A 24,428-nucleotide genomic window follows, 5' to 3' on the forward strand; every position below is an offset into this window, starting at 1 on the left:
AGAAGAGAGGACTTGAGTCTGGGCTGGTAGCACAGGCCTATGGTTGAAGTTGCAATGGCAGGGAGGCAGGAGGATCAAAAGTTCAAGGTCTATGTGGGCCATTTAATGAGATCCTGCCTCAAATAAAGAGGGTTGGGGGTGTAACTTAGTGTCTGAGCACTTGCCTCAGATACGCACAGCCCTGGAAGCCACCAACATCAACGGATAGCCAACAGCAGTGCTTTCTTGGTTCATTCTGGGGGGTGTTTTCCGAGCATTGCAGGGACAGACGGACAGATCTCCCTTTGTGGCATAAGGCATGCTGGGTTCTTTCTAGGAAGTTCTCTGTGTAGAAGAGCCATCGAGTCAGTACACACAGCCACACAACCTCTCCATGTTCATGGCCAAGGACATCTGAGGCTCCTGACGTCATTCAGTCCACATGCTTGGGAAGGAGACTGGAGAAAGGGCAGTGGCTTCCACAGAGACTGACACCGGGCCACACCACGTGTCTTTCTATGTCGGCAGCAACAATACAAAGCCGGTGGAGACCCAGCCTGTGTTCCTACTGTGCGCCATGTGCTGCCCTAATACCTTCCCCTGTACTTCCATCTAGACCTCCCCAGATCCCTGTGAAGTGGGTCTGACAACCCTAGGGGAATAAACTCAGGATTTGAACTCAAGCAACTGATGTAAAACATGGAAGGAACCGGGGAGACACTCCAGTGGCAGAGCTCTTGGCTGACGTTCGTAGAGTCGCGGAGTAAGCATGGGAAGAATGATACACACACACACACACACACACACACACACACACACACACACACGGAAACTTACATACAGTGAGTGTGGGCGCCCTGGTCTGTTAGTAGAGAAGGCAGGTTTGGAACCAGAACACAGCATGCAATGATGGTCGCTGTGGTGGTTTGAATAGGCATGGCCGCTGTAGACGCTCGGCCATAGGGAGTGGCGCTGTTAGGAGGTGTGGCCTTGTTGGAGGAAGTGCGTCACTGTAGGGGTGGGCTTTGAGATCTCATGCTCAAGCTCTGTCCACTGTGACTCAGTCTCTCTTTCGGCTGGCTGAGGATCAAGGTATAGGACTATCAGCTCCGTCTCTGGTGCCAGGAGCTGCCGCATCCTTCCAGGTCACAGTGGGAGCCTCCACTACTCAAAGACACCATGGACAACAAATGTCAACAATTAGGCAGTGCCGGCAACAGAAACTCATGTACAGAACGAGGCACAGCCGTCAAGAGTGGCCAATTGTTCCAGAATGTTCGACACTGGACTCTTAGCTGATGGGGCCTACCAAGACAGGACAAACTAGATTTGTCCCTGAGCTGTGTTTTATGTCTCTATACTTAGAGAAGTTATCATCGGTATGTGTAATCATTACTTTTCTTTAAAAAGATATTCGTGTGTGTGTGTGTGTGTGTGTGTGTGTGTGTGGTGTATACCTACAAAAGTCAGAAGTGGAGTTACAGGCAGTTGTAAATCACCTGTCATGGGTGCTGGGGACCATTTTTTTTTTTCTTTTCTTTTCTTTTCAAGACAGCGTCTCACTATTGTAGAGCTCTGGCTGTCCTGGAACTCACAGAGATCCACCTGCCTCTGTCTCTCAAGTGCTGGGATCAACGGTGTGGCTCCTACACCCAGCTTAAGGTAGCTCTCTTAGCCACTGAACAGTCTCTCTCGCCCTGATTAGTTACTAAATGTGTAACAAAAGCAACTCCCAGGAGGAAGGCTGTGCCTAGTGCGGCGTTGAGGGGTACAGTCAGTCCTGGCAGCATGAGACTGAGGCAACCACGGTCAGATTGGAGAGAATGTGGGGCTCAGCTCACATTTTCTTTCTTTTGTCTGGGACCCAACCCATGAGGTGCTGGTGTCTACTTTAGGATGGGGTTTTCCATCTCAACTAACCCACCTGGAAATTCTCTCATAAGCACGTCCTGATATTTGTCTCTGTAGTGTGCTGGCTAGTTTTTATATCAACTTGACACAAGCTAGAGTCATTTGAGAAGGGAAATCTCACTTGAGAAAATGCCCTCGTGAGACTGGTCTGTGGGGACGCCATGTCTGTGGGGAGCCCGTGTGTGTCACTCCAACTTTAGCTTCTAGGTGCTGGAGGGGAACATTGTGAAAAAGACACTTCAGCACACAGAATTTAAAATGATTTTATTCTCCGGCCTTTCAAAGAAAGCTTACCCCATTCCCAGGTTAGACCAATAAATAGGTCACATGTGGTTATCCACAGGAGTCACCAAACATGGTGCCCGGGGGCTGATAGCAGAAAGTCTTACTTGGTTGATTATGGGTGCAGCCTGCACCTGTCATGTAAAGAGCTTCCAGGAGACGCTAGTGGGCATCTAGAGTGTTAGATGCTGCTTTGGAAGTTGCTGAAAGCTATGGCTCTTCTTTGCCATGGGTGCCATAGAGTGCATGTAGGACCCCAGTGTCACATTGAGCTCTGCACCAGGCTGACTGATGTCTGGGCTGTGGGGTTGCTGGAGGAACAGACACAGGTGTGGTGAGCAGGTGGGCAGGCACACAGGTGTGTTGGGCAGGTGGGCAGGCACACAGGTGGGAGGGCACACAGGTGTGGTGGGCAGACACAGGCTTTCTCAGGCCTCACATCTCCTAAGCATGCTCAAAGCCACCATGAACATGGGCAGTTGACTCCATGCGGGCCTGCAGCTGCTATGCGTTGACCACCTAGGCCTGCAGCTTCTGTGCACTGATCAGGGGCCTGCTTGCTGACCATGGTTAAAGTGGCTCCTGCGTCCTGGAAACTTGCTCTGTGCTCACCTCCAGTGTCCTTAGTCTGGGTGAGTTTCCCCTTTTGCTAAGCACAGAAGGTCACTCTCTGAGACCTGAGGTGGCTCAGTGACTTGCTCCCTGCCACAGGGCCACCTCAGGCAGGGATCCCTGACCAGGACTTTGGTAGCCCCAGGCTGGGTCATGCAGTCATGACTCTCTGTGTACCTAAGGGCTCCTGGTGCCTGCACTCGGTGCCCAGAGGAGAGACTGGTCTGCTTTGCAGATGACAAATACTTCAGCAGTGGCCACAGCAACGTCCTGTGGCTTCTCTCACACAAATCTTTTATTTTTGGCCCAAGACAGCTAACGTGTGGCCAACGTCTCCAAGGAAACCAGGACGCTCAGAGCAAGCTGTACCCAATCTCTATGCTAAACCCATCCCACAGCTAATTCTGGCCTTGCTGGTATTTATTTAATTGTTTTTAGACCCCGAGCGTCATTTTACACACTTTCCTGACAAATGCCACCACCAGACACACATGTACAGAATCTGAAATCGTGTGCCTGTTTCTGCACATGTGGTGTGAGCTATGTATGTTTTATACATATGTGAGTGTTATATGTGTGTGCTTTTGGATACAGACATGTAAGCTATGTATATCCCTGATTGTCTGTGGTGTGTATGCTGTGTCTATCTCTGTGTGTTTTTATGTGGTTATGTGGTATGTGGTGTGTTTCATGTTGTATACTGTGTGTCTGTATATATTAGCATGCTTTTTGTAGGTTTATATGTCTTTGTATGTATATGTGTTATATGTGTCTGTATTGTTGATATTGTGTATGTGTGGTACATATGGCATGTAATGGGAGTTATGTATACACTGGCTAGTGTGTCATATGTGTGGTATACAGATATTTATTGTATGTATGTGCTATGTATTGTTGGCACTGTGCATATATGTGTGTGTTATGTTGTGTGGTTTTGTATTGTGTGTTGTTCCATGTGTGCTATCTATTGTGTGTAATATATTGTGTGGGCTATGTTTGTGTGCTCTTTCTGTATATGTGTGTGTGTGTGTGTGTTATATATGTATGTGTTACATGTCTGTATATTTATGTGCTGTGTATGTTGTGCCTCTGAATGTGTCTTTCTGTTTTCATGTTTTATATGTGACATGCTTTGCACCGTGTGTATGGGCCAAGTGAATGTTTTGTGTATCGTGCCTGTATTTGTGTGTTTCTACATTGGGTGTATGTGAGCTTTTAGACTTTTATTACTTTTATGTATTGTGTGTGTGTGCTTGTCATTACATATGTGTGCAGGTCAAAGGACAGCCTGTGGGAGCCATTTCTCTTCCCATCATGTGGAGCCTGGAGATCCAACTCCAGTTGTCAGGCTTGGAGGCATGTGTCCTTACTGTCTGAGCTAGCTGTGTGAGCTTTAGTGTGTTGTATGTACTGCTGAATGGGCAGTGTGGCCAGTGCCCCACAGAAACACAAGTGGAGAGCTTGCATTTACTGCACAGAGTCCTAGTTCCTGGTCCTGTGCCCTGCACTGGGGGACAGTAGTGATTCGAAACACACCCAGGCCTTGACTCTGTGAGGTGAAGGTCTCTAGATAAACAGAGAAAGGAGAGAGTAAATAAGTTCTGAGTTTAAAGACGTCCCTTGTGGTGGTTTAAATAAGAATGGCCCATATAGAGCCAGGCTTGGTGGCGCACGCCTTTAATCCCAGCACTCGGGAGGCAGAGACAAGCAGATTTCTGAGTTCGAGGCCAGCCTGGTCTACAAAGTGAGTTCCAGGACAGCCAGGGCTATACAGAGAAACCCTGTCTCAAACAAACAAACAAACAAACAAACAGGAAAACAAACAAAAACAAAACAAAACAAAATATGGTCCCAAAGGCTCATATATATGCTATGCTTAGTCATCATGGAGTGGCCCCACTTGGGAAGGATTAGGAGGTGTGGCCCTGTTGGAGTAGGTGTGGCCTATTTGGAGGAAGTGTCTTTGCTGGGGACGGGATATGAGGTTTCAAGAGCTCAAGTCAGGCTCTCCCTTCCTGCTGCCTATGGATGCAGATATGGAACTCTGAGCTCCTTCTCTAGCACCATGTCTGCCCATGTGACACTCACCACCATGATGATGGACTCTGAAATCAAGTCAGTCCCAATTAAGCACTTTCTTTTATGAGAGTCTCCATGGTTATGTGTCTCTTCACAACATTATGGCAGTGACTAAGTCACCCCCTCTTCCTCTATCACTAAGTCCACAGATCTGGGATCCCCTTGGCACCTCCTTTCCCCTTGCTCCCACTCTGCTGCCTGTCTATAAATTCCACCTGGATTCCACCTCTGTCTTAAACAGCGTTCCTGGGGCCCCATCCACCTCAACACTGTACAGTCAGGTAAGTTCTGATCTAGGCACACCACATGGACTCAACATCGCAAAATGACCCCACACACTGATGTAACCTCCAGAAGGTTCCTCACATCCTGATGGCCCTGATCTCCTGTTACCTGACTCTCCCAGCAGCCACTGGTTTGCTCGTGTGACACTCTAGCTATAGCTGACATGATGGGAACTGCACACATCCAGGATGGGAGATGAGCAGACGCTTCCTGGAGAAAGCCATGGATACGCTGATGCCCTCTTACTTGGGGGAGCGCAGCAATGTGCTAAACGGCCCCATTCACATGGTTCTTAGACCTTGCTGGATCCCAAGGATCAGTAAAATGGCTATTACTGGACAATGTTCACTCAGAGAAGACAAAGTCTGGGCGCTGAGCATCGTCATCGATTGGTGAGCCACTGAGCGTGGATCCCAGAGGGCCAGAGCCTTTCAGCAAGACCCCAAAGTCACACGAGCACTGAAGACTCAAGCCCATAGGCTAGGCTAGACACTTGCTGGGTGGGGGTGCTCCCAATGGTAACAAGGGGTCTTTGCTGCACCTATGGCCCAACTTGCAGTTGCATAAGGTTTTAAGAACCAGAAAAATTCAGGGTGTGGTGTGCGTACCTTCAATCCCAACACTCTCAAGGCAGGCAGATCTCTGAGTTTCCAGGCCAGCCAGGGCACTATGGGGCACTACGCAGAGGGAACAGAGACAGTGCTGATTGGGAGACACTGTGGGACTTCTAAACAGATTCTGCCAGGCAGAGTTGGGACTGTGGGTGTGAGATGCAGTTGTGAATTTGGGGTAGAGAGAAGTTTAGGGGAGTCATCCATCCACAGACAAAGCCACTGGCACCACGTCTGTTTTACCTGTTTTTCTCAGGGGCTCCAACCACCACCATCAGTGCCTTCAGTCCCGGAGGTTGAGCCAGGTCTTGCCCACCATTCCAGCTTTGGGGATGGGGTGTGGGATACGCTTGGCCAATCAGAACACTCCCTCCCCACAGCTAGTGACTGGCTTAGTGACTGGGTCAGGAGTGAGTGTGTGAGTCACTTCAGGCTAGTGCCTACCAGCCCTGACTCTGGGTCAGAAAATGGACAGGGTATTTTCAGAGTCCCTCAGCCCACAAGGCACACACAGACCCTTGTGCTCCGGGCTTCATTCCTGAGCAGTGAGGGTGGTTCCCGTAGGTGCTGGGCTGCCCTTGCTCGTGACACTCGTCTGTGGTAAGAAGCTGGCCTCGCCTTACAGGTGTTCATTCTGTGTCACCACACTCTGTGTGTTCATGTCCTGCAGTCCAAGGACCGTGGCCTCTCAGAACCATGGCCTTCTCAGTCTGTCACAGTTCACCCAGCTCACACTTGGCGAGAGCATGAATGAGTGGTGAGGCTGGACTCTAACGTCAGAGGGTGACAGCTGGGGTCCGCTCCTCCCCTGGGTTAAGTGACCTTGGGTGACCAAGCTGATGAGATTGGTTCGCATCTGGACTGCAGAGCAATTCTAATACAGTGTGCATGTGAAGTGACAGGTACCTTGGAACGGGAGTTGGGGACTGGAAGGGACAGAAGTATCGCAGGGTGCTGGGCACATTGGTTTTGTTTTTAAATTATTTGTACTGTGTGTGTATGTGTCTGTCCTCCTATGTACATATACCGAATTGTATGACAGTCAAGTCAGAGGACATCCATCTCGTAGGTCCTAGAGATCTAACTCAGGTCAGCAAGCTTAGCAGCGAGTACCTTTACTCACTTGACCTGTCCTGCTGGCCCAGTTATTTCTTTTGTAATTGTGTGTGTATGTGTGTGTGCGTGCGTATGAATGTGTGTGTTGCACGTGTGTGTACCCATGGGGGATGCACACCAATGCACGAACATGCAGAGGCAGAGGATATCAAGCATCCTCTTTCCCTACTCTCCGTTCTCCTCCTTCTCTTTCTTTTTCTGTCATTCCTGCCTTCTATTCTGTTCTTTCCTTCTCTCTATCCCTGTCATTTACTGGGTCCTATGCCTGTCATGGGTAACTGTAGCTTACTCACCCAGAGCTGGAGCTGCAGGCCTCTAGCAGCTATGTGGCCATGGCTGGCTTATTCCCAGAGCACAGAAGAGGGTTGGGTGGGCAGTGGCTTCAGCCCTCTACTGGGAGTACTGGAGATCCAACATGCAGGGAATCACCCACACAAAGGTACAGGCATGCCATACTTTCCCAAAGTCGCCTATACAATTATTTTTAGGGTCCCTGGAAGTACTTACAAGGCCATGTGGGCAGAAATAGCATATATTCAGCTTTCTAATCTGTTGGGCATCTTTATCAAGAGTCTAGTAGGGTAATTAAATACCAGACACTAAGTTACATTTGACTTCCAATTAAGCAATGAGTAATGCATTTGTGTAAGTATGTGCCAAATATCATATGGGAAATGTTTACATTGAAAACAGTTCTCTGTTAACTGAAACCTATAACTAATTGGACAACACGTGTTTGAATTGGCCAGCTCTGGTAGCCCTACCCAGCAGAGAGAAGTTGGGCAAATCTTTAAGTTTGTATAAGCAATCTCCTGCTGTGTAACAAATTACCATGAACTTTGCAGCTTATAGAACATGATCTTGTGGTCTTTGAGCTCTTTAAGTGAAGGGTCAGGGTCAGGGGTCAAGATGATGAAGGTCTTTCTACCAGGTAGATCAAGATGGTGCCGGGGTTGTGGGCTTCCCTGACATTGAACTGTAGGACAGGAAAGAATCAATCTCCAGCCTCCTGGGTTCTTGGTAAGATGTTGTCTCTGTGGCTGTTGGCTCATCCAAGGCCACTGAGGGAAAGGATATAGTGGGAATGTGTGCAGCCGGCAGGATTTCACAGACACGCAGTGTATATTCACCTCTAGCATCGCTGTATTCAGCTGCTGAGTAGCAAGCCCCAGGTCACCTGACCACAGTGGAGAGGAGTCTGACCAGGAGGAGACAAGGCCTTAGTGTCTGTCCTGCCCAGAGCTGTACCCCATCTCCTCAGCTTTGTCACTTGGGACAGAAACATTGTTCTCCTTTTTCTCTAGGCAGAGCCTGAAGCTCAGTTGCACTCCATGTACAGATGCTGAAATAGTGAGGGCTTCTAAGTTGCGCTCCCTCTCTAACTCAGGCGACATCTCTGCCTGTCCCACCTCCTCGTCCACCCTTTCTCTGTTACCATTTCAGTGCCAGGAACTTCTGAGTCACAGGGTCTTGCTGGTGGTCACTTGCAGGAATAGTAGGCTTCAGGGGGCTATGCTGCCTTAGAGCCTGCGACATCCGTGTTCACTGTCAACCTGACTGGATTTGGAGCTACCTAGGAGACACAGCTCTGGGGGTCTCTGTGAGGATGCTTCCAGAGATGCTTGATGGATGAGGTACGCCCCTCACCCTGGATGTGGGTAGCACTGTACAGGGGGCTGGGGTCCTGGGCTGAATACAAAATGAGCAGAACAGCAGCATTTCCTGCACTCCACTTTCCAGTCTATCCAGATAGAGGAGTGCCAGCTGCATCTTCCTGAGGCTGTGAAGTCGGCCACGCCTTTCACACTTCGGAGGACTGTGTGTTCAAACCCCACGCCTTTCACACTTCAGAGGACTGTGTGCTCAAACCCATTAACCAAAATAAAACCCTTCCCTTAAGCGGGTTCCTGTCAGATAAGAAAAGTAACTGATACAGAAACTTACTACCAGGAGTGGGGCTGTGGCTGCAACTAACCTGACCAGCTGGTTTATGATGGGGCTTTGGGACTGGCTTGTAGGCAGAATGTGGAAAAGTTAGGAGATTCGACCAGAGACACCATTAAATATCATCATGGCTGTTCTGGTGGGAGTCTGGAAGATGGGAATGCCAAGAGAAATGTGGGCAGAGGAGAAGGCACTTAGGAGGTTGTGTGTGTGTGTGTGTGTGTGTGTGTGTGTGTGACAAGAACGCAGAATCTGGGATAAAGGCCACTCTCTTATGTCCTGGTGAAGAGTGTGGCTGCCTCCTTATACATCCTGAAAATCTGGTTGAGGCTGAGCTCAGAAGCAATGAGCTGGACTGTTTGAGAGAAGAAATGTAGGGACAGCATCTCATTCAGGCTGTGGCGTGGCTGCTGCTCATTGTGTTTATCGAGGCTATGGTGACAGTTCAAAGCAGGGAGATTCGAAGAATGGACCATTTGGTAAGAAGTGGGCATGAGTGGTATTAAAACCTTTGACAGGGCAGACAGACTGGGTGCAGATTGCTACAAGTGTGGGTGTTGGGTGTTTTTGTTTTTGTTGTTGTTGTTGTTTTGTTTTAAATAAAGCAGGTACCATTAAGGGCAAACCTTGAACTCTGCACGGAGATAAGCATACTTCTACTCATAGAAGGTTTCCCGCTTATAAAAAATGTAGATTCATTTGAAAAGAGAGAGCCCAAAATGAGAATAATACCACCGAGAATCTCTGCTCCAGAATGGCACATATGGAAGTATTTCCCTTGGTTGGGTGGCAAAGATACCCAGACAGTGTTGCAGCTATGATTCCAGGGGACAAAACTTCATCTCAGACAGAAAGCAGAGTCTTGCACCTGTCACGGGTCTTGGTTTCGCAGGCAAACACAAATCCAAGGGTCATGAAAACTTGCACCAAGGTTCTGGAAAGTGTCTGAGGCCAGGACATCTATGTAGGGCTGGCGTCCCCGCAGGGGGTCCTAGGAGGTCACTGTATAGTGAGGCTGTGAAGGTGAAGTTCAGGTGACAGTGGGGACCCTAAGATGTTGGAGACACCAGGACAATGTGATATCCATGGGGGTAGGGGGGAGTCTACAATCATGGAGAAGAGGTGGCTCACGAGGGAGACGAGGTGTGCTACAGGTGACTGCACTGAGGTAGGGAGGGTCCTGTCCAAGCACACTGGTGCCCAGACGGTGCCTCTACAGTCCTCAGGACACTGGCGCAGAGCTACAGGGTTTGGCGTTGCTCTGTTGGGTTTTGTTTTGTTCTGCTCATTTCTTGTTCTGCCCCCATTCCTCTCTCTTACGATGGAAATACTTATTCTATTTCACCATGTACTGGAAGGATGTAACCTACTTTTTGATTTTACAAGGGCTCACAGTTAAAAAAAAAAAAAAAAGACTGTCTTGGGTCTTTTAAGAGACTTTGAACTTTGGTGTAGTCTGCATAGAGCTGCAGCCTGTCTGGCAACAATGTCAGAAGTATCCCTAAGCTCTGGCCATCTAGTTACACCACCCAGACCACACAAGCCATGAGAGCAATGGCCGCTGGTTGGAACGGCTGTCTAGGTGTGTAATATCTGTGTCCTTGAGTTTATCCTTGAAGACAATGGCTTTAACAGAAGACAGTGGCTGGCCGCCCCAGCAGTCTTAGTCCAGCCTGCTGGACTTGTAGAGAGTGTGCGCTGCTGTGGATGGGCAAGAACCACCAGCCTGAGCCTCCTCCTCGGGCCTTGCTTGGCACATTCGGCCCCACAGTCAGGCCTACGCCTCCCACCCGCCCATCTGCTCCCTCCCTGCCCACTCCTCGCCCCCAATCACCCTCTTTAGATGGGGGAGCATCTCACAGCTCCTCCCCTTCCCTCACAACTCTGGCGGTCAGTTGCGGAAGTGCAGAGCAGCCGAGGTCCAGGGGCCTTGCCTGCGCCCCGTGGCTCTAGAGAACCAACCACGATTTGTCCTAAGTACGGAAAGTGAATTGCACATTTCTGAAAGTGAAAATAGCTAAGTTGTTTTTTTATTTCTTTTTTTTTTAAATCTCCACCCGCCCCCAAATATAAAAGCAGTACATGCTCGTGGCAAAAAATAGACAAAACAGAAAATTATAAGGAGAAAGAGAGTGGAAAGAATCCAGAATCTCACTGCCCAGCGATGCTACTTTTAACATTTTGCTGTCCCCCACCCCCCAGGCTCATTTCTATGCAGCTTTGCACACACGGGTATCTCTCTTTCTGTGTTTAAATATATATTGAAGCAAAAATAGAACCATACTACGAATGCTGGTTAGTGGATTGCTTTTCTCCCTACTTAACTATCACAGCTTTTCTCGCCAGCGAACACAGGTAGAGTCATCGTTCAAGGCCGGAGCATGCGCATTTGGCAGCAGGGGCCACTAGGGCAGCCATCCCCGGGTTGTCTGAGTCAGGGCCTAACTCTCTCTGGATGGGATTGTTGCTTGGAAGGACATGCTCAGATCATGTGAACCGGCAGTTTAAGGATTCTAACTGGGGTTCTAGAGCCCAGGCCACGGAGTGGGTCTGGGCTGGTCTTAACAACGGTCTTGTCTGGGGCAGGTTTCTCCTGTGATCTCTGAGCTTCAGTTCTCATCTGTCCAACGCTTGGGCTGGGGAAGGGATAATGCTGGCCCTATGGTTAAAGCGTTTGCGATGCAAATGTGAGGACCGGAGTTCAGATCCTCAAAACCTACATCGATACAGGGTGAGTGTGGTGTCCCACTTGTAGTTTCAGCCTTGGAAGGTGAGGATAGGGGATCCCCTAAGCAGGCTGACCAGTGAGATTAACCACGTCAGCAAGCTCTGGGAGAGACCCTGCGTCAGTGAATAAGGCAGAAAATTGATTAAGCAAACCTCCCAATATCAAACTCGGGTTTCCACATGCTCGCGCCATGCCAGCCCCCCATACCCACCCCCTGCCTCCCACGGGGAGGTTAGCACAGAGGAGGGCTTCCAGTGTAGGCCTTAGTGGTTATCTGTGTGCCCTTCACGGGGATGTGAGCTGCGCTTCTCAGCCTTCTGGATATGTTAAAGACGACAGAATCCTGATTTATATGTGAAATGTCCTGATATTTCAATTTTGGCAACCAGTTTAAAGTAAGTTAAAATAAATCAAGTGTGGAGAGCCAGCTCTGCGGGCCAGATGCAGCCCTGGTCTATGATTTGGGGAGTTCAGTAGGGCCTCTCTGTTCTTCCACCCCTGTGGGAATGCAGCCAGATGGTTGTAGTTAATTAAGGCAGGGTACAGAAGACAGTTTGGACCCCTCCTTACCCCACCGTGAAGCATGGACCCTGTGTTAGTTATTTTGCTATTGCTGTGACAAAACACACTGACAAAAACATCCCAAGGAAACACAGGTTTATTCTGGCTCACAGTTCCAGGGTGTGGCCCGTCATGGTGGGGAAGCGGAGGCAGTTGGAGCTTGAAGCGACAACACATTCAAAGTCAGAAAGCTGAGAGCAGTGGACACGTGCCATACCCAACTCCCTTTCTCTATTTAACAGCTCAGGATCCCAGCTAGGGAATGGCACCACCCACAGTGGGCAGGACTTTCCAGCTCAATTAAACACAATAATCTCCCAGAGGCATAAGCAGAGGCCTGTCTCCCAAGTGATTCTAGGTTCTGTGAAGTTAACAGTTAACACTAACTCTATAGCCTGTTTCCTTACTACACACCATGTCTTGAGGGAACCTTGAGAAGACCATATCCCTGGAATGGCTTCTGCTCTGGTCCAAGCAGACAGGATCTCTTCCTGTCCCTCTCATCTTCTGTGTTGTGCATCTACCTCCATGCCACTGTCTGCAAACCATGATGACATCACTGCCCTACCATTACCCAGCATGCAAATGGGAGAACCACATCTACCTGGCACAAGTCCAGACACTCAGGCCAGTGTTCTAGAAACCCACTGAAAAGTCAGGCTTGGGAATGTGAAACGGCAGTGTGAGGGGATCGAGGACACTAGAGTCTGTCTGAAGAGTGAGAGTAGAGCTGACTCTGTAGCTGTGACTCTCAGCTCTGTAGTCTATGAGTTTTCTCAACGTACTGATCTTTCACAGTGCAAAATCTCGGTCTGGCTGCTAATGCAACTCTAATGGCGGTAAGGCGATTAGGCGCGACAGGCGACAGTGTGCTCATGGAAGGTGTTAAGAACCTCTAAGTGCCTTAATAATATTCCCACCTATTGCAGAATCTTCCTAATTAGACTGCTTTGCCCAAGGAAAGAATGCAGAATCTACTAGAAAGTGGATGGAGTGTTCTAGAACATACAAAGAGCAGTTGAGGTAAATCGAAAGGCAAGGAAAAGTACAAACGCCCCCAGCAGAGAGTCCCCTTTTCAGAGACAGGATCCTGGGCCAGAGGCTGCAGGTGGAGTGGGGTCGGGGAGAGGGGTGGGACTGTGAGAAAGGGGCGGGGCTGTATGAAAGGGGTGGGGCCCGAACTCCAGCTGTGCAGGCTCCACCAGAGAGGCAAGGTTCCAATGCACCCCACCACGACCAGCAATTGGAAGCTCTCCGCACAGGCCTAGGAACTGCAAAGTGTAACTGTGGTGATCCCTGGAGCTGCCTCCTGTCCTGATCCACTCTCTGTGCCTTCAGTGTCTTCGTCTATAAAATGGCCCTAGATACATTTTCATTCAAACATTTCCAGTGCCCATGTTTAAAAATGTAATGCAGGTGGAATTCACTTTAATAATGCTTTTTAAAATTATGCTTTAATAGATAAAAACAAACAACAGACAACGACAGAACTAAGCATAAGTAACTCACGTCCCAGTTGTTGGTCAGGGTAGCCCAAGAAACCACCCAAATTGTATAGGCTACTTCTGTTGCCCCTGGTGGCCTCCCTGAGGCAGAAGGTACGTCCCTATTGCTGAAGACGCCATGCATTTCAGATCCTAGACGCCAAGAAAGATACAAGCTGGATATGGCCTGAAAGACTCCTTCCTGAGTACTAACTTTTATACTGCCAGTGGTGCTATGCAAGCTTTCAGGGGAGAAAAGTAGCTCACAGTCCTGCCCAGCTATGACAACCAGTCCTACGCAGTCATGCCCAGCTAGGGAAGATATCCTTAAAGGTGAGGTAGTGGTACTGGTATCTTGGTAGTAACTCATCTAACAGGAGGGAAACCACGCCTTAGACAGCTGTCTGTGGGCTCGTGAGGTCATGGATCTTAGAGAGCCTACTACTGACACGTTACTAAACCAGCATACTTTCTAACTACATTCTAAAACTTACACATATGTGTAACTCTCACCCCTGATCAAGGAAACGTCCCTTTGCAACAGAGACCATTACAGAGATCTACGACTGGTCAAAATGCATAGATCAGTTGACTGTTATGTGACCAGCCTCAATGGATCCATCTACAGCACAACGCCTGTACTTAAAGCTCAGGGACAGAGATATTGAAAGAGCCAGGGGACCAGGAAGTCTGCTGTGAGATCATGTCTCACAGAATAGGATCTTCACAAGTAATAAATTAAAAAGAAGAAGAAGAAGGAGGAGGAGGAGGAAGAAAGAAGAAAGAAGAAGGAAGAAGAAGAAGGAGAAGGAGGAAGAAGAAGAAGAAGAAGAAGAAGAAGAAGAAGAAGAAGAAGAAGAAGAAGAAGAAGAAGAAGAAGAAGAAGAAATAATTAAAGTTCTGCTCCAGAGCTGGGTGTGATGGCGCACATCTGCAATCCCAGGTCTAGGGAAACGGAGGCAGGAAGTTAGCAATTCTGAGGCCAGCCTGGCTTATTTACTGGGACCTAGTCTCTATTAAAACAGTACAAACAAAACCAAGATACCCATAAGGGTTATATTTAACTTAATATATCTAAATTTCAACATGCGGTCAATATTTTGCAGGGACTGAGAGATGGTTCAGTGGCTAAGAGTTTGAACAGGCAGCACGCATAAGAAGCTGGGTGTGGCTGAGGGTGCCCACGACTCCAGTGCTGCTGGAAGACCAGCCAGTCAAAGGTTCTCCGAGTGAGGTCACCCTCCTGGGTGCTAGATTCTCGGTGGACAAGGAGGCCCGAGTCCTCCCCACAGAAAGACCAGCAGGCTTGCCTGTGAAGGATGTCGGCTCTAAGCCTGCTTTTCCTCACGCGTTTGGAATTTGAGGTAGGAAGCATGTGGGCCGGACTGCTCTTTGAAATCCCCGAAAGAAGACAAGGGCGTGTGCTTCCTTTCCTGCCCTGCCCTAGAAGTCCCGCAGGGATCACAGCAGACAGACCAGGGTCCCACGCTGTGCTGAGGAGGAACAGGCAGGGTCCTGACTTGATTCCTCTGCTAGCCTAGGTCATGCCCCAACCTGTCAGCTGCATTTTACACACGATGTCACAGCCACTGTCCCCTGACAAACTTTTGCTTTATGACAATCTAAAAACGTTTTTGTGTTGCACTAGAAGAAGTTTTGGGAGTGCTAGGGTTCAAACCAGTCATAGAGTGCTTGCCTAGCAGATATATGAAAGCGACTGGGTTCTACCCACAGCACCCCTAGGGTAACTGCAAAACATATAATATAAAGTATGGAGAATGGGACACACCTGTGTGGATTGTAATGATGTCATGCAGAAGGCAAATCTCTGCTTATTATATGAATATATTAACTCTTCAAGGTTTGACATCACTTCCTCTGCACCTTGTTCACCCAGCATTCCTGATTATTCCAAAGCAAATCGTGGATGAGGCATGGCTATATCCACCGGTATTTGCAAACTTCTAACTCTTCATCATTTCATTACAGGGAAAGCTGCCATTGGGAAAATGAGACACAGAACAATGTGGGGTGGTGCTGCCCACGCAGGCCAGGCTTGGACTCAGGACTCCTGGAGGATTCTGGGAGTGATGATAATGGAGTTGACACCCAGAGCTGCTCTCTGGGCAGTAGGGAAGAGTAAGAAGAGAAACTTTTTGTCTATGTGGCATGCAGTGGCTTGGTGCCACACCTGAGTGTCCCAAGGGGCTCACACCAGCCTGTCTGTTATCCAGTGTGCAGGCAATGGCGCCAAGGAGTGAGGCTTTGTATAGAACCGATAAAAGAGAATTTATTGACTAAGATAAGGGCCCTGTGTATCCAACATGGCTGTCTTTCAATAGAAACACTGAGAATCCTGTAGCCGTTTGGTCCACAAGGTTGGGTCTCAGCTGTTGCAGCCTGGTTGAGGAGTCGGGAAAATTATTGAAGAGTTGCTTGACTTCAGTTGGAATCCTGGAGAAACTGGATTTAGTGTTGGCTGCAGCAACAGGATCGATGGTCTTGCTAGCAAAGAGTGGGGGGCAAGCCGGACAAAAAGCAAAGCTTCTGTCTTCCGTGTCCTTTTCTGTGCGCAGCCACCAGAAGGTGTGACCCAGATTGGAATAGGTCTTCCTGCTTCAAATAATCTGATTTTAAAAGCGCCCCCCACGGGCATGCTTAACATCTTGGGGTTCAGCTAATTCCAGATGTGGTCAAGTTGACAACCAAGATGAGCCATCACAGGCTTTGAAGCCAGTGTACCAGTGGTCCAGACCCTGGTGTACCTCAGCCCGAGTGTGAACTAGAGCCTGCCACAACCCTAGGGCTCAGTTTCCTCACAGTAGGGTAAGAACACATGACACACTGTGAGGCTGAGACAAAATATTCAAAAGAAGTGCCAAGCACAGGGTGAACTTGCAGAAAACAGTAGCCTCGAGATTAATTAGTATTGCTTTTGAAATGTTGTATGTGTGTGTATACACATGTACATATGTGTATGTATATGTTTGGTTGAAGAGGACTTCTTGTAGCCAATACTGGCCTCAAAGTTGATATATAGCAGGGGATTTACCTTAAAATTCTGATCCTCCTGCCTCCACCTCCAGAGGGCTAGGGTTACAGGCATGTGACCTTGGGCCTCTAATCCTCTTGCCTCCACCTCCCACCTCTGGGGTTACAGGCCTGCTCTTGTGAGGTGCTGAGGAGAAAACCATGTCTTCTTGAGACTGGACAAGCACTTCATAGCCTCATTGCTGAAATGCTATCAGCAGCTAAGAGTGCCATCAATTGCTCCTAGTGTCCCTGAACAGCGCCGGCCCATTCTTCTCCCTCTACAGATCGCAGTGGGGTGGAATCTCCTAGTGTCCGAGCCTCAACCCATTTTTAGAAGACGCATTCAGGCTTCTGAGTCCTTGGAACTTTGAGCTCCATCTGGGGCTGTCAGGCACCCCTGAGCCCAGCCCACAACCCCATGACTCACCTCTGTTGTCTGGGGAAACCAATCAGCCCAGAAGACAGTCCCGACTCCCCCGGGATCCCCAGCTGCTGCTCCTGGCATGAACAGTGCCACCCGCCACCCCATGCCTGCCAGACACTTGGGCAGGGTGCCAGACCTGACTGCCAGTCCCGCCTGGATGGCAGCAGACAGCATCCCCCCCCCCGCCCCCCGTGTGTGTGTGTGTGTGTGTGTGAGTGTGTGTGTGTGTGTGTGTGTGTGTGTGTGTGTGTGTGTGTGTGTGTGTGTGTATGTGTGTACGCTTTTGCATGCAGCTTATTCTCCCTTCTCGGGGCTGGGTTGTTTTGCTCTGGGCTTCAAATTCATTTTTAGATTCCAGCCTCCTTCCTCCCCTCCATCTCCCGATTCTATTCTTAGAAAGGGAACGGGGCTATGCTTGGGCGTCGCAGTGAAGTAGACAGAAGTTTGCCCACGTGCTCCGGCCGCCTGAGATAGACTTAATTAAAAAAGAGACTTTGAGCGGCAGGTTCACTGGCCGGAAACGCAGCTGGCTGCGGAGGCTGCCACTGCCTGGGGTGCCCATGGCTAGAGACAGCTCAGCGGTGGATGCATGCTCTGGCTGCCCCGCCTCCCCCTCCCCCTCCCCGCCCCCCCACCCCCACCCCCCAGGGCCCAGGCGGGATGCTCCTGGAGTCCGCAGCCCGCCTGATGGGTTATTGGTTAAATATGAACTCTCCAAGCGTGTTGGCTGCTGAAAGATTTTTTCTTTTAATTAGATAAATAAATTTTAAAGGCTATGGGAGCAGGGCTTCCTCCAGAAACCAGAGCCAGCGAAATAAGCTTTGTCTGCTCAAAGGAAGCTGACCTTCCTCAAGACCAGTCTAGGATCTCTCCGGAGGAAAGGCAGGGAGAGGAGAGAAGAAGGGAGGAGGTGGCAGAGAGCAAGAGGAAGGAGAAGGGGGGTTGAGAGCCTCGGGGTCCCAGAGTGAGTGATTATCTGGAAAGAAAGGCAGCTAGTAAGAGGACCAGAACCTGAAGGAGGAACCAGACCAGTAGGTTAAAATCCTAGCTCCGTGCATCCCAGCTGTGTGACCTCAGGCAAGAGGCTTAACTTCTCTGAGCTTCTTTTGTCTTATGTACAAAACAATACGTTTTGTTTTTTAAGCTCCCACTTTAGCAGCCCCTGGACAAGACAGGAAATATTAATTAATCTAAGTTCATCGTGATAATAAAGGTCCCACTATAGAGAAAAGAGGAAACGGAAGGCAAGAGCTTTAGTATGTGGAAGAACAAGCCTGGAAGAGCGAGGCTGGCCAGCTGCATTGTGGGCTTTAAGTGGCCAAAGAGGTTCTGCCTGGACACTTGGGCACTCTGGGGTCACTGTGCCAAAAGAAACAGGAGCTGGAGTTATTCCTGGGCAGGCGTTTGGGCACCCAGACTCAGCTGGGCCCTGTCCATGTGACCCAGCCCAGGAGCCAGGTATGTGATTGAATGACTTTCCAGAAGATTCTTGCTCCGTGTCGGGTTTCTGATCCGTAGAACTGTTACGGAATGAAATAGCTGTTGGATGTTAGTACCCAGCAATAAATCGTAGAAGAAACAGGTGTGTTGGACAGCGTTATGTTGCTGTGACGAAACACCTGAGGCAAACACTTTAAAAGCAGGAAAGGTTTGTGTGGTTGGTAGTTTTCATTGAGGCCAGTCTCAGCTGCTCAGCTGTATTGGTTTGCCTCTGGGATGTCGTGGCACTCAGAGTGTGAACCAATATCCCCAAGGCCAGGCCCCTGAGTGGACTCACTTCCTGTTAGGCCCACTGTCCCCATCCCAGCAGCCCCACAGGCTGGAGGCCATGCTGTAGAGATAGATGATCTTAGGCAGGTTGGCATCCTCACCCAGGGGATAGCCTCCCTTTGATTTCCCAGGATAGTGATCCAGTCTTACTGATTATTAGAAATCACAGAGCCATTAGTATAATGTAAACAATCACTTTTAAGTTCACCATTCAGTAACTTTCCATGGCTCCACGTGTTTACACCCATGGTTATGCTCCATGTAACCACCGAATCTCACGGCTACACTTCCAGGACCCACCAGCTGCTTCCAAAATGGCTGGACTGTTTTATGTGCTTACCATGTGGAACCAAGTGCGGAACCAGTGTGAACCAAGGTCTTCGTGGTCTGGCCAGTCTTTACCGTCCATTTAAAAAGAATTCTAAGGCCAGGCAGTGGTGGCGCACGCCTGTAATCCCAGCACTTGGGAGGCAGAGGCAGGTGGATTTCTGAGTTCGAGGCCAGCCTGGTCTACAGAGTGAGTTCCAGGATAGCCAGAGCTGCACAGAGAAACCCTGTTTAAATAAATAAATAAATAAATAAATAAATAAATAAATAAATAAAAGAATTCTAGGCTGGGTCTTCCAGTACATACCTGTAAGCCCGGCACTCAGGAGCCAGGGCAAGAGGATCCTGAGGTCTTGCTGGGTAGCTAGCCCACCATTCTTGGCAAGCTGCAGGCCAGTGAGAGGCCTGTCTCAAAAGACAAGGTGACCTTTATTGTATCCTAGACGCATAGCTCTCACCCCTCATCAAGGAAAACTTCTCTTTGCAACACACAGACACCATTCCAGAAGCCCACAAGCAATCAAAATACAGAGCTGTGGAGCCCAATCCCAGCGGATATACCTACAACAGAACTCCCGCATGTAAGCCTCCGGGATACTTGCAGAAAAGAGGGTGAAAAGATCGCGAGAGCCCGAGTAACAGGGAGTTTGCCAGCACTAACAAGGCAGTGTGTCTCCTGGGAATGCCAGATGCTGAACCCTTGAAGTCTCACCAACATGGCTGTCTAGACATGACCTGAACAAGGAGAACACCACTAGACGTGTTCATGTGGGTCAGGGAAAGCCCAGGGTTCCTCAGCCCCACACAAGGACTAGAAGCAACTAAGGAAGCTGAGAGGAGGAGAACTAGTCTTTCCTCAGAGAAGGCACGCCAACAGGGTCTCCGGTACCAAACAGTCAGCTCCGAAAACATACATACAAGTAGCCGTATATGGACTGAGCAGGTTGTAATTATCATTTACAAAACACACATACACGCACACACATTATCCTCCACACATGCATACACACACACACACACTCAAACGTATCCACGCATACTAACACACACTAAGACACACATATACACATACTTACACACATGTACACAAATACATATACACTCAAATGGACACACATACACACTAACACACACACACATATATATACACACTCAAATACACACATGCACACTCAAACACACACACATACTGACACACATATACACATATACACTCATACTCACACACATACACACACATGCATACACTAACACACATACACACAAACGCACACATGCACACACAAACGCACACATGCACACTTATACACATGTACACATACATGCACACACACACATGTGTACCAACATTTACAGATAAAAATGCCTTGAATTTGACAGAGAATGAGAACAAAGGGAGGATCTATAGGAGGAATTGGAGGGTGGAAAGGGACAGGAGGAATGATATAATTATATTATAATCTCAAAAAATTATTTTTAAAAAAGCCACCCAAGGTGAACAATGCCTGAAATTTTCCTTCAGCCCAATACACACACACATACACACACACACACACACACACACACACACACACACACACACACGTACACGTGTGCCCGTGCACTTCTGGCCTATCTGGGGGTTCTGATCACATGGCTGAGTATCTTCTCACAGGCTTGCTGTCTGTCTATATTGATCCTGGTGTGTGTGTGTGTGTGTGTGTGTGTGTGTGTGTGTGTGTGTGGTCATGCTGGCTTGGCTCTGAAATGTCCCCCAAAGGCTCGTGTATTTGAACACTTGGTCTCCAGCTAGTGGACGGTTTGGGAGGTTGAGAAACCTCTGGGTCTGCAGCCTAGCTGAAGGAAGAGTGATGCACCAGGGGCAGGCCTTGAAGGCAACATTGCTTGTTGGTTCCCGCTCCAGTTCTCTGGGGTGCAGATACATTGCCATGGCTGCTCCCCAAGTCCCCAGAGCCTCACGTGGAGCTTCTCCAGGGTTTTCCCTACCACACAAACATCGCCCCACTTAAGCCGCATCTTGTAGGTGTTTTGTCAGGGTGACAGAAAAAGTGACTGAGACCGAATACAACCATGATAGAACGTTGAGTAGAAACAGCTTAAGGGGAAAGGATTTATTTTGTTTCAGGGTGTCTTCGTGTAGTCCCGCTCTGTCCTGCAGTTAAACACATCTTCAGTGGAGGGTACTACAAAGCAGGCTACTCACCTTAGGCAGCCAAGAAGCAGAGTGTGTGTGTGGGGGGGTGTGCGGGGGGGGGGGGGCTGGAGATAAGTGCAAAGCTCCAGCTCCAGGGACCTCTTCCCTGCACCAAGGCTCCAGCAGTGCCCGCAATGCTGTCAGATTACAGATCCACCAGCAAATCTAGCCATAGGTGAACTAGAATCCTGGTCAATAGATCCTCAAGCCCTGGCAGCTGGCCACCAATTAGCATTTAGGGCATCCCAGATTGAGACCCTAGTAGAACCTCTCGATTTTGTACCTGGGACTTCTGCAGGGTCTGATATGGTTCACCTAGCCCTCCATCTTCTGGAAGGCTCTTTACCTGGGTCTGCCTCCTGGGCTGGGTTAACCTGAGGAGGCCTGCACAGGAGCCTCAAGCAATTCCAGTCTCCTCATGGCACAGCCACCTCTGCATTACACGGCTCAGCTGTGGGGAGAACAGAGGTTGGCCAGGCCTTCTCTGGCACTTCTTCGGGATAAGGGTCTGAGTGATGAGCCCAGGACAGGGCTAAGCTAGAGGCAGTGTGTAGGTGTCTGCTGTGGAGGGAGAAGAGGGGCCTTGGAGGAAGGCAGCCGTCAGTGACTGATACTACCTACTTTTGCCAGAGGCTCCTTGGGAGTAGAAGAACCTCAGGTGCCTGGGCAGTAGTGTCTACTCTGGCGTGCTCTGACCTAGGTCTTGTGGAGTGAGAGCAAAATCAACAACTATATTGGTGCATTCCAGTGAGTGTGAGAGTGTGTGTGTGTTTGTATGTGTATGTATGTTTATGTGTGTTTGTGTGTGTGTTTGTATGTGTATGTATGTTTATGTTTGTGTGTGTGTGCATGTTTGTATGTATATGTTTGTTTTGTATGTGTATGTATGTTTATGTGTGTGTGTGTACATGTTTGTGTGTGTATGTTTGTATGTGATGTATGTTTATGCTTGTGTGTGTGTGTGTGCATGTGTGTGTGTGTGTGCATGTGTGTGTGTGTGCATGTGTGTGTGTGTGTGCATGTGTGTGTGTGTGTGCATGTGTGTGTGTGTGTGCATGTGTGTGTGTGTGTGCATGTGTGTGTGTGTGTGCATGTGTGTGTGTGTGTGCATGTGTGTGTGTGTGTGCATGTGTGTGTGTGTTTATGCGTACCTGGGTACCGCCTTGAAGACTTGGTCTGTACCCTCCTAGGCAGTGCAATGCCCACCCAGGAGATGGAGTTCCACTGCCATCTTGGCCAGGGAAGCTTCTGCTCCAATCTCCTGCTGGCAGTGCATCTAGGTTCTTAGCCCCTATAGCTCAGAGTAGTGATCTGAGATCCCTCCCTTCCTCCCTCCCTCCCTCCCTCCCTCCCTCCCTCCCTCCCTCCCTCCCTCCCTCCCTCCCTCCCTTTCATTCTCCTTCCCGACTTGTCTGTCTCTTTTCTCTTCTTCCTCCTCTCTCTCTTTTTGACTCACAGCCCTGGCTCTCCACTGGGGTGATTCTGGCCCTGGAGACAGAGTCTCTTCTGTGACTGTGGCAGTGCGCTGGCTCCAGGGTCAGAGCAGGGCACTGGCCGTCCTCCATGACCAGGATGCTCTTCCAAGATCATTGCCCATCTACACCAGCAGAGCTGAGTGGGGAGCTGTTTTGGTGGTGGTGGTCGGTTTTGTTTGTTGTTGTTCTTTATCGCCTGCTGCTTGCTCTGCTTGCTGTCCTCCTCATGGCCTGTGGTGTCTCCAGAAGACACGTGTCTTGGGACAGGAGCCTCGGAAAACAGATTCTGCTTATCACTTCTCGAGTGCGAACACAAATCTCACCTCTACCATGTGACGGAGCCCATCCCCTCCACATCATCACTGATGCGTGGCATTCTCGTGGTATGGCATGCATGTCTTCCTCCAGGGCCTGTGGTGCAAAGAGGACTTCAAGAAGGGGCTAGTTGCCTGTAACTCCCTGTCTCTTCCACTCATTCTATTTGTTAAAAGCAAACCAGGAGTCCAGGGAGGACTGGCTCCTGGGAGTGGAGGATTCAGGCTGGACTCAGAGGACAGGCTCCACAGCCAGGGAAGAGGACCAGGGACTTGTTGAAATGACTGCAGGCTGTACACCTGCCTAAGCAGAGAGCAAACCTTCCACCGGTATGGGGTACCCACCTTCCATCCTTACAAAATCCTGGAGCTTCCCGTGGACTGAGAATCTTTGAGCCAAAGGTCACCAGTGCTGATGAACCTCAGCATCCTGACCTCTCTGGGGACCAGAAGGCGACATCCGGGAAGTTCTCCAGTCTCTGTATAGGCATGGGTGTTTGCAGATGATTCCTCCCTGACCTGCAGCCCTAGAGGGTCAGTGTTGTTGGCACCTGTGAAACCACTGAAGACATTGGGAAGCACAGACAAGGTGGCTGTGATCGCCCCACAGTCAGTGTGATGTCACATTCTTTCCCCAATACCAACTCCTCCACAGGGAAGGTTTCCATTTAAGGGAACATCTACAAGATTTGAACTTCTGGAGTCAGGGTAGTTTTGCTGTGTTCTAGACTGCTGTCATCTCCCATGGGGTTGGGAGGGGCTTAAATACACATAGCCCCTTCCCTGTGGAGACAGAGCTGAGCACAGTGGACATTTAATAATGGGTGCTTTCTTATTGCCTTAACCAAATATCTAACAAGAAGCAATTGAGGGAGGGGTTTCTTTTAACTCATGCTTTGTGGTATAGTCTGCCACGGCCAGGAAGGTGTGGTGGAGGTCATAGCTGTAAAACTCTATGTAGCTGGGACCTCTCAGATCCTGGCAGACCAGAAATCAAAGAGAGCTAGACCAGTAGTGTGTGTGTGTGTGTGTGTGTGTGTGTGTGTGTGTGTGTGTGTTCTAAGCTCCTACCTCCACCACAGCTTCCTCTGGGAAGATCTTCCTTCCTTCCCAAATATTCCATAAGCTCCAAAAACAGCACCACCTGCTGGGGACCAACTGTCAACACTCAGGAGCCTATGGGGAGCACTTCACATTGAAATCATGACACTGCCCATCACTGTGGCCCTGCCTCACCCACAGCCAGAATTGTAGCCTGTATTGATGGATGGAGAGGGTGGGGCTCCTGTGCTGGGTGGC

At 49.3% G+C, this 24,428-nt stretch overlaps 1 long non-coding RNA gene across 1 annotated transcript; it reads right to left on the reverse strand.

Annotated features, from left to right (window-relative positions):
- Positions 1–81: 81 nt before the first annotated feature.
- Positions 82–1,384, reverse strand: Gm36859. The gene is made up of 2 exons (XR_001783591.1): positions 817–1,384; positions 82–324 (listed from the first exon to the last, which is right to left on the reverse strand). It is a non-coding gene; the product is annotated as a predicted gene, 36859 (long non-coding RNA).
- Between the last annotated feature and the right edge of the window lie 23,044 nt (positions 1,385–24,428).

Source organism: Mus musculus, chromosome 2 (assembly GCF_000001635.26).
Source record: "Mus musculus strain C57BL/6J chromosome 2, GRCm38.p6 C57BL/6J".
Taxonomy (NCBI): domain Eukaryota; kingdom Metazoa; phylum Chordata; class Mammalia; order Rodentia; family Muridae; genus Mus; species Mus musculus.